The sequence below is a fragment of the Bison bison genome, unplaced genomic scaffold, assembly GCF_000754665.1.
Source record: "Bison bison bison isolate TAMUID 2011002044 unplaced genomic scaffold, Bison_UMD1.0 scf7180017864464, whole genome shotgun sequence".
In the NCBI taxonomy this organism is placed as follows: domain Eukaryota; kingdom Metazoa; phylum Chordata; class Mammalia; order Artiodactyla; family Bovidae; genus Bison; species Bison bison.
The window spans coordinates 246,029-254,218 of NW_011495025.1; the positions used below are offsets into that span (position 1 = coordinate 246,029).

At 37.6% G+C, this 8,190-nt stretch overlaps 1 pseudogene; it reads right to left on the reverse strand.

The window, feature by feature from the left end:
• Positions 1-1,833: 1,833 nt before the first annotated feature.
• On the reverse strand, positions 1,834-2,792 carry LOC105003198 (annotated as a pseudogene).
• Positions 2,793-8,190: the final 5,398 nt, after the last annotated feature.

Here is an 8,190-nt window from a genome sequence, read left to right on the forward strand (position 1 = left end):
TCGATGTTTATTCTTGCCATTTCCTGCTTGATCACATCCAATTTACCTTGGTTCATGGACCTACCATTCCAGGTCCTTATGCAATACTGTTGTTTGCATTGGCTTTTACTTTCATCACTAGGCATATCCACAAGTGAGCAGCATTTCTGCTTTGTCCTAGCCACTTGGTTCTTTCTGGGCTATTAGTAGCTGTCCTCCTCTCTTCCCCAGTAGCATATGAGATACCTTCTGACTGGGGGGACTCATCTTTTGGTTTCATCTCTTTTCGTCTTTGTATACAATTCCTGATTTTCACACGGCAAGTATATTGGGGTGGTTTGCCATTCCCTCTTCCAGTGGATCACGTTTTGTTAGAACTCTCTACTATGCGATTGGAATATGCAGCTGCAAACCAATCAATGCCAACTATTATTGGCAACCACCAAACCCTATGAGAGAGGCATAGAACAGATCCTTCCTCAGAGCCTCCAGAGAAGCAAGCTAATATTGCCAATACCTTGATTTTGGACTGCTAGCCTTCAGAACTGTAAGAGAACAAATTCTTGTTTTAAGCCACCTAGTTTGTGATACTCTGTTATAACATCTCTAGGAAACTAATACAGAGAGAAAACACAGGGAAAGAGAAAGTCAATACCAGATACCCCAAATTCTGAGTATAAAATCTGCCACTATCTCTGGCGGACCCCTGAATAGCACAAGTATGGAGAAACTAAGGCTAAAATAATTGAATAGACTTTCAGCTGCTTCACTCTACAGGGATACAGAGTTTGGAGTTCAAGTTCAGTCAAATTAACTGTCCATTGAAACATCAACAACAAAACCCACAATGCTTTTGGGAGACTATAAGAAGATCCTGCATTTTTATAATATATAATTCAAAAGATAAAATATATATTTATAAAATATCAATAACATAATGCAATTCCAAATAATTCAACAAATGAAGAAACAGAAAATTGCAATTCTTACTCAAGAAAACATATGGTCAGTAAAGATGATCTCTTTACTCTTAGATGACACAGGTATTGAAATTACCAGATAAGGATTATAAAGCAACTATTTTAATTGTTTTTAAGAACATAAAGAAAAATGTGACTCCATAGAGTGAACAAATAGGATATCTCATCCAAAAAATAAAAACTATGAAAGAGAACCATTAAGATTGATTATATTCTTTGCAGCCAAAAAAGAAAAAAAAAAAAAAAAACTATGAAAGAGAACCATTAAAAAATTATAGAACTGAAATGTGAAATATCTGAAATTTAAAAATACTGGAAGTTTAGCAGAAGACTGAAGGTGACAAAGAAATCACAGTAATCTTAAAGATAGATCATCAGAAATAAGTCAATCGGAAGAACAGAAGAAATAAAGATTATTTAGAAAATGAACAGAGCCTCAATATCTGTGGAGCAATAGCAAGAAGTCTAACATATGGTTAATTTTAGTGGAAAATATATGACAAATAATAGCTAAAAAAAATCTTAATTTTTGATTTAAATGTCTCACTACAGAAAAAAAAGAAAATCACCCTAGGCACATCTTGATGAAAAATAAAGAGAAAGAGAAAGTATTATAAGAGGAAAAAAAGACACATTACACACAGGAGGACAAGAATATAAATGACTGAATATTGATATAATGGTTTCCAGAAAACATTGGGACAATATCTTTAAGACACTGAAAGAAAACTGTCTGACTAGACTTCTGTGTTCAGTGAAAATATCAGATATTTAGAAAATCCCTCAAAATTTGGAAAGTAAATAACATACTGCTATTTTTTTAAACAGAGGAAACTATCAAGATCAACATTTTATCTAAAGGCTGAGATTATTTTTATGGTTTGTCATTATTTCTGCTTATGAACACAAATTCTTCTTCAATAGCACCAGAGGGCAACATTGATAATCTTTTCAGCAGCCAAATGGACTGAGCTTATTCTTGATCTGACAGTTTTTCCACTAACATTTCTTCTAGTTCCTCCTTAATCAGTCATCTGCTGCCAATTGGATCTTTGGTTTTTAGTTTTTTCTGAAAACAGACCTTGAGCTCACAAGTGGTTTTGGCTGTTTTTTTTTCTCCTTCACATGTAGTAGCTTTCTGTGTGCCTCATGCATTCATGAATAATATGCTTGTTTGCCAGTATAAAAAGAAAATGAAATGGGCGGCCATCTTCTCCCCACTGGATGCTCTTTGTTTTGGAAAAATCTCTTCAGGATGCTTCATTATTGGCTGGGCTCACTTCTCAAACCCCTGGGGAAAAGGTAAGTAATCAGTCTGTCAATATTCTCTTGGGTAAAACTTTCTGAATCTTTTCCCATCATGTTAGTTAAATGTCTCTTTCCTATGTTGAATTCTAAAATCTGCTACGTAAGTTTCACGTCTTAAGGCTGCAACATTTTTCTTGTTATAACTGCAGTGTGTCTTAGCCTTTGCTGTGCTTAGTCACTCAGTTATGTCCGACTCTTTGTGACCCCACAGACTGTAACCCACCAGGCTTCTCTGTCTATGCGAATCCTCCAGGCAAGAATACTGGAGTGTGTTGCCATGCCCTCCTCCAGGGGATCTTCCCAACCCAGGGATTGAACCCAGGTCTCCCAAATTTCAGGTGGATTCTTTACCATCTGAGCCACCAGGGAAGCCCTTCTTAGCCTTGATAACTGGCATCTGGTCCTTGTCTGTAGCTCAGCAGTGGCGGCTCTCCAGAGGCCTTGTCTGGGGGCAAAGCTAATCCTAACCCTAAGAAAGAGACAGAAGGAGGCAGCTAGGGGGCAGGACACCCAGGGAGCAACCATGTTGGCAAAGGGAGATAGGGAGAGGGCAGAGGGGCAGGGCCTGCAAACTGCAGCACACATCTTTTAAAATACTAATTTTAAATTTCATGGCTGCAGTCACCATCTGCAGTGATTTTGGAGCCCAAGAAAATAAAATCTGCCACTGTTTCCAGTTTTTCCCCATCTATTTGCCATGAATTGATGGGGCTGGATGCCATGACCTTCATTTTATGAATGTTGAATTTTAAGCCAGCATTTTCACTCTCTTCTCTCACTCGCATCAAGAGGCTCTTTAGCTCCTCTTCACTTTCTGCCATTAAAGTGGTATCATCTGCATATCTGAGGTTATTGAGATTTCTCCCAGAAATCTCTTAATTTCTGAATCTCTTGATTCATCGAGCTCAGCATTTCATATGATGTACTCTTCATATACATTAAATAAGCAGGGTGACACCATGCAGCCTTGACATATTTCTTTCCCAGTTTTGAATCAGTCTGTTGTTCCATGTCCAATTCAAATTGTTGCTTCTTGACTTGCATGTAGGTTTCTCAGGAAGCAAGTAAAGTGGTCAGGTATTTATTCTCATGTCTTTAAGAATTTTCCTCAGTTTATTGTGATCCACACAAAGGCTTTAGCATAGTCAATGAAGCAGATATTTTTTCTAGAATTCCCTTTGCTTTTTCTATTATCCAGTGTATGTTGGCAATTTGATCATTGGTTCCTCTGTCTTTTCTAAATCCAACTTGTATGTCTGGAAGTTCTTGGTTCATGTATTGTTGAAGCCTAGATTAAAGGATATTGAGCATTACCTTGTGTATCTCAATGAAGCTATGAACCAGGCAGTTCAGGGAGAAGGCAATGGCAAACCACCTCAGTATTCTTGCCTCAAGAACCCCACGAACAGTATGAAAAGACAAAAAGATATGACACGGGAAGATGAGCCCTCCCAGGTTGGTAGATGTCCAATATGCTACTTGGGAAGAACAGAGAAATAACTCTAGAAAGAATGAAAATGCTGGGCCAAAATAGAAATGACACTCAGTTGTGGATGTATCTGGTGGTGAAAATAAAATTTGCTGCTCTAAAGAATAGAGAGGGACTATCATTATAGATATTATAGACATAACAAGAATAATAAGAGAATACGAATGAGTGAGTGAAAGTTGCTCAGTTGTGTCTGACTCTTTGTGACCCAATGGACCATACAGTCCATTGAATTATCCCAGCCAGAATACTGGAGTGGGTAGCCTTTCCCTTCTTCAGGGGATCTATGCAACCCAGGGATCAAACCCAGGTCTCCCACGTTGCAGATGGCTTCTCTACTAGCTGAGCCACAAGGAAAGCCCAGTAAGAGAATATATTGACAACTTTATGCTCATATGTTTAACCACTTAGGTGAAATCAATGAATTCTTTGAAAAGTACAACTTACCAAAACTGACACAAGATAAAACAGAAATTTGGAAGAGTCCAATATTGTAATAGATTTATCGGTTGATTAGAAAAGTAGTGTTTTTTCTTCTCTTTATTTCATGCCTGATTTTTTTTAACAGAGTGTCTTAATGTATTTTGTGTATGTTGTAGATCTCTTTATTTTAATCTGTTTGGGCTGCTGTAACAAAATACTGTTCTCCACCAGCTGTTTTTACCTTTGTCATGTGATCAAAGTCAATACTACCTATGATGGGACAAACTGATATCATGTGCCTCCTGATATGATGGACTGAGAAGGACACAGCATCACTACTGTGGTATTCTTACCAACGATGAATAATCTGAATTTAATCATGAGGAAACATCAGATAAATTCCAACTGAGCAGCATTCTACAAAATAACTGGCTAGCATTCTTTAAAGTGTCAAGGTCGTGAAAGACAAAGAAAGGCTGAGGAACTACTTCAGCTTATAGGAGAGTAAAGTGACATGACAACTACATGCATCGTAGGTTAGATCTTAAACCAAATGAAGAATATTAGTGGGTAAATTGGTAAATTCGAAGAAAATCTGTAAATTAGATAATAGTGTTACTTAATGTTAAGATTGATTCTAATACTAATTTCTTGATTTTAATGATAGTACTGTGGTTATATGGAACCTCCTTGGTGACTCAGACAGTAAAGAATCTGCCTGCAATTTGGAAGACCTGGGTTTGATTCCTGGGTTGGGAAGATCCCCTGGAGAAGGGAATGGCTACCCACTCCAGTATTCTTGCCTGGGAAATCCCATGGACAGAAGAAGCCAGGTGAGCTACAATCAGTGGGGTTGCAAAGAGTTGGACACGGCTGAGTGACTAGAACTCTAGCACTCACTGTGGTTATATAGAAGGTGAAAGTGTTAATCACTTAGTCATGTCTGACTCTTTGACCCCATGGACTGTAGCCCTCCAGGCTCTTCTGTGCATGGAAGTCTCCAGGCAAGAATACTGGAGTGGGTTGCCATTCCCTTCTCCAGCAGTCTTCCCAACCCAGGGATTGAACCTGAGTCTCCCACATTGCAGGCAGATTCCTTACCATCTGAGTCATGTAAGATGATATTTATAGAATATGAGTGGAAGGTGTATACGAATTTTTTATAGTATTTCTGCAACTTTTTGTAAGTATAGAATTATCTCAAAATTAAATTCTTATAACTTCTAAGCTTAAAAATTAAAAGAAGTTTAACAGAAAGTAGCTTTTGAACTTCACCTGCTCTCTTCAACTAGTCTACAGTTGGCTTACTGCCCGCTGGTGATTATGCTGGGTTCAGTGTAGATAGTCTCTGGGCTTTTGGAGTTTGTATTCTGGTGGGGAAAGATATTTATTAAAAAAAATACTTTTGTTGTTATTTTTCAGTCACTAAGTTGTGTCTAACTCTTGTGCAACTCCATGGACTGTAGCACGCTAGGCCTTACCAAGAATGCAAATAGATTTTTTTGCCAGACTATTTTCCATGAACTAGGCTGAGGCAGAATTTAAAAGCACCAAAAATTTTATTCTAATGTTATAAATTTAAGTCCCTAATATTCTAACTTTAAATCATGAATTTAAAATTTGCAAATTGACAAATTTGTATATGTGTGTGTATATTGCTATGGACATCAGACAATATTAGATGTTGATTACACATATAGTCATGTTACATTTATCTAAGTTATAAGTAAATTTTTAAATTTTATATCCAGTGACCAGACTGTATCTATTGTTCTTTACAGAAATTACTCTGTCTTTATCTCTGAAGGGGCTTCACTGACCAAACAATCGCAACCTGGGCTAAATCTCCTAATAAAACTAAATACAAATGGGTAATATGTACTTGATTATATTTAATCATTATAATAACTTCAGTAAACAGTTTTGAAGATGGAGTTTTTAGTCTTGCTGGCTGGCCCACCTTTTCTTATGATTAGTGGAAATTTTGGTGCTGTCTGTGACCATAACACTTAATACATCCCGGAATGAATTCTATGACCGAGACCTCATGAGAAGACTCCGTGACCTATTGAGGTCAACAAAACTGACGCAGAGTGTTTTAGAGCACAGTGATTTGGAAAGCCAGTGAACCAAGGACAAAAATGTTGGGCTGACAATTCTGTGTCATACTAGGCCCTCTTAGGGCTTTCCAGTTTGTACAGTGGTAAAGAATCTGCCTGCCAGTCCAGGAGATGCAAGAGATGTAGGTTCGATCCCCAGGTCGGGAATATCCACTGGAGTAGGAAATGGCAACCCACTCCAGTGTTCTGGCCTGGAAAATCCCATGAACAGAGGAGCTTGGAGGGCTACAGGCCATGGGTTGGACATGACTGAGCACACACACACACACACACAGACACACACACAGGGCCCCTCTGCCTTTGTTGTACAATGGGTTTGGAAAAAGTCCTCTGACATTCAAAGGACATAATGATATATTTGCACTCATGTTTAATTTTCTGATCCAAGTAATAAGTGACACTATAAATTGAGGATTTCTTCAACCTTAATGGATAAAATTTTTTTGTTCTTCATGAGCGTCTAAGTATAAACTTTTTAGGATAAACATTTTAGTCTCCCAGTGATGATCTAAAGCTTCACATTTTAAACTTGGATCAATTGTTCACTATGCAGAAAACATTAAAGACTGCAGTCCTACCACGTTTTCTCTACCTTTCATTAAGTTTTCAAAATCCGTTATGGATAGTCTTTTTCTCTCTCTCAGGGCCTTTTAATTTTTAATCACGGTTGTCTCAAATGCTGATCATATTTCTGAGAAATTACTTTATGTAAAAGATGGAGCAAGATAGAGTTGCCACATACCTTTTTATCTTTTCTGTGAAATTATTTGAACCTAAAGTTGTGGTGACAAGGTTGCTTCTAATAGATTCTGTTGCCATGGAAGCAGGCTGTTGAAAAGAGCAAGACTCAAAACCTCCAACTCTTTGCATGTTTATACCTATGCTCACAAATATATAAATTTTAGATTGAATGACAAACCATATACTGTGAAACCTGTTGACCATGCAGTATTTTTCAAAAACAAAAGTTATAGATGCTAATATAGCAGAGTTGAGCTAATTGTATATATTAATCAAGATTCTTTTATACAATAAATTGGTGAACTGAAATAGATTTTAAAAAATATTTTTAGGAGCCAGAGAGAAGTTATCATTCAAGACCTGAAATGGAAGAGAAGAAAAAAAAAAAAAGAAGAAGAAAGTGGAAGGAAAGAAGGAAGAAAACAGCCAATTATTCATTCATTAAGTATACACACCAAGTATGTGTCTGGTTCCATAAAGATAAGATTAATATCCAATGTTGTCTTTCTGTAGTCTCATTGCTTTGTTGTTTTCGTTGTTCAGTAGCTAATTTGTGCCTGTTCTTTGTGACCTCATGGATTGCAGCATGCCAAGCTGGACTTGATCATTGGGTTGGAAAGATCTCCTGGAGAAGGGCATGACAGCCCACTCCAGTATTCTTGCCTAGAGAATCACCACAGATAGAGGAGCCTGGTGGGCCACAGTCCATGGGGTCGCAAAGATTCAGACATGACTGAGCAACTAAGCACAGCACAGTGGCCCTTAGAGTATCATACAAATGAAAGTGGCCAGACTCAGTTAGATCCTCCTGTTAGGGTAAGAGAAGTGCTTGGGCAACTGACCCACTGCACGTTTTACAGTAGAACACACAACACATAATGTTCAAGAACACTGGCTATCTTTGGACCTAATCCAAAGATGATAGTAAGAGGCAAAGCTGATAGTAAGAGACTAAAATAGAGCAATATAACCAGGGAGATAGCCAGACCATGGATAATCTAACAACTGTTGACATAGTGTGTGCCATGGGAATGTATATACATTCCAGAAGGGTTTCTACACAAATGTACACATATCTTTTTCTAAATATTTCAGTACTGTGAGATTAGTATTGGACATATTCACTCTTTTTGTCATCATAGATACATGT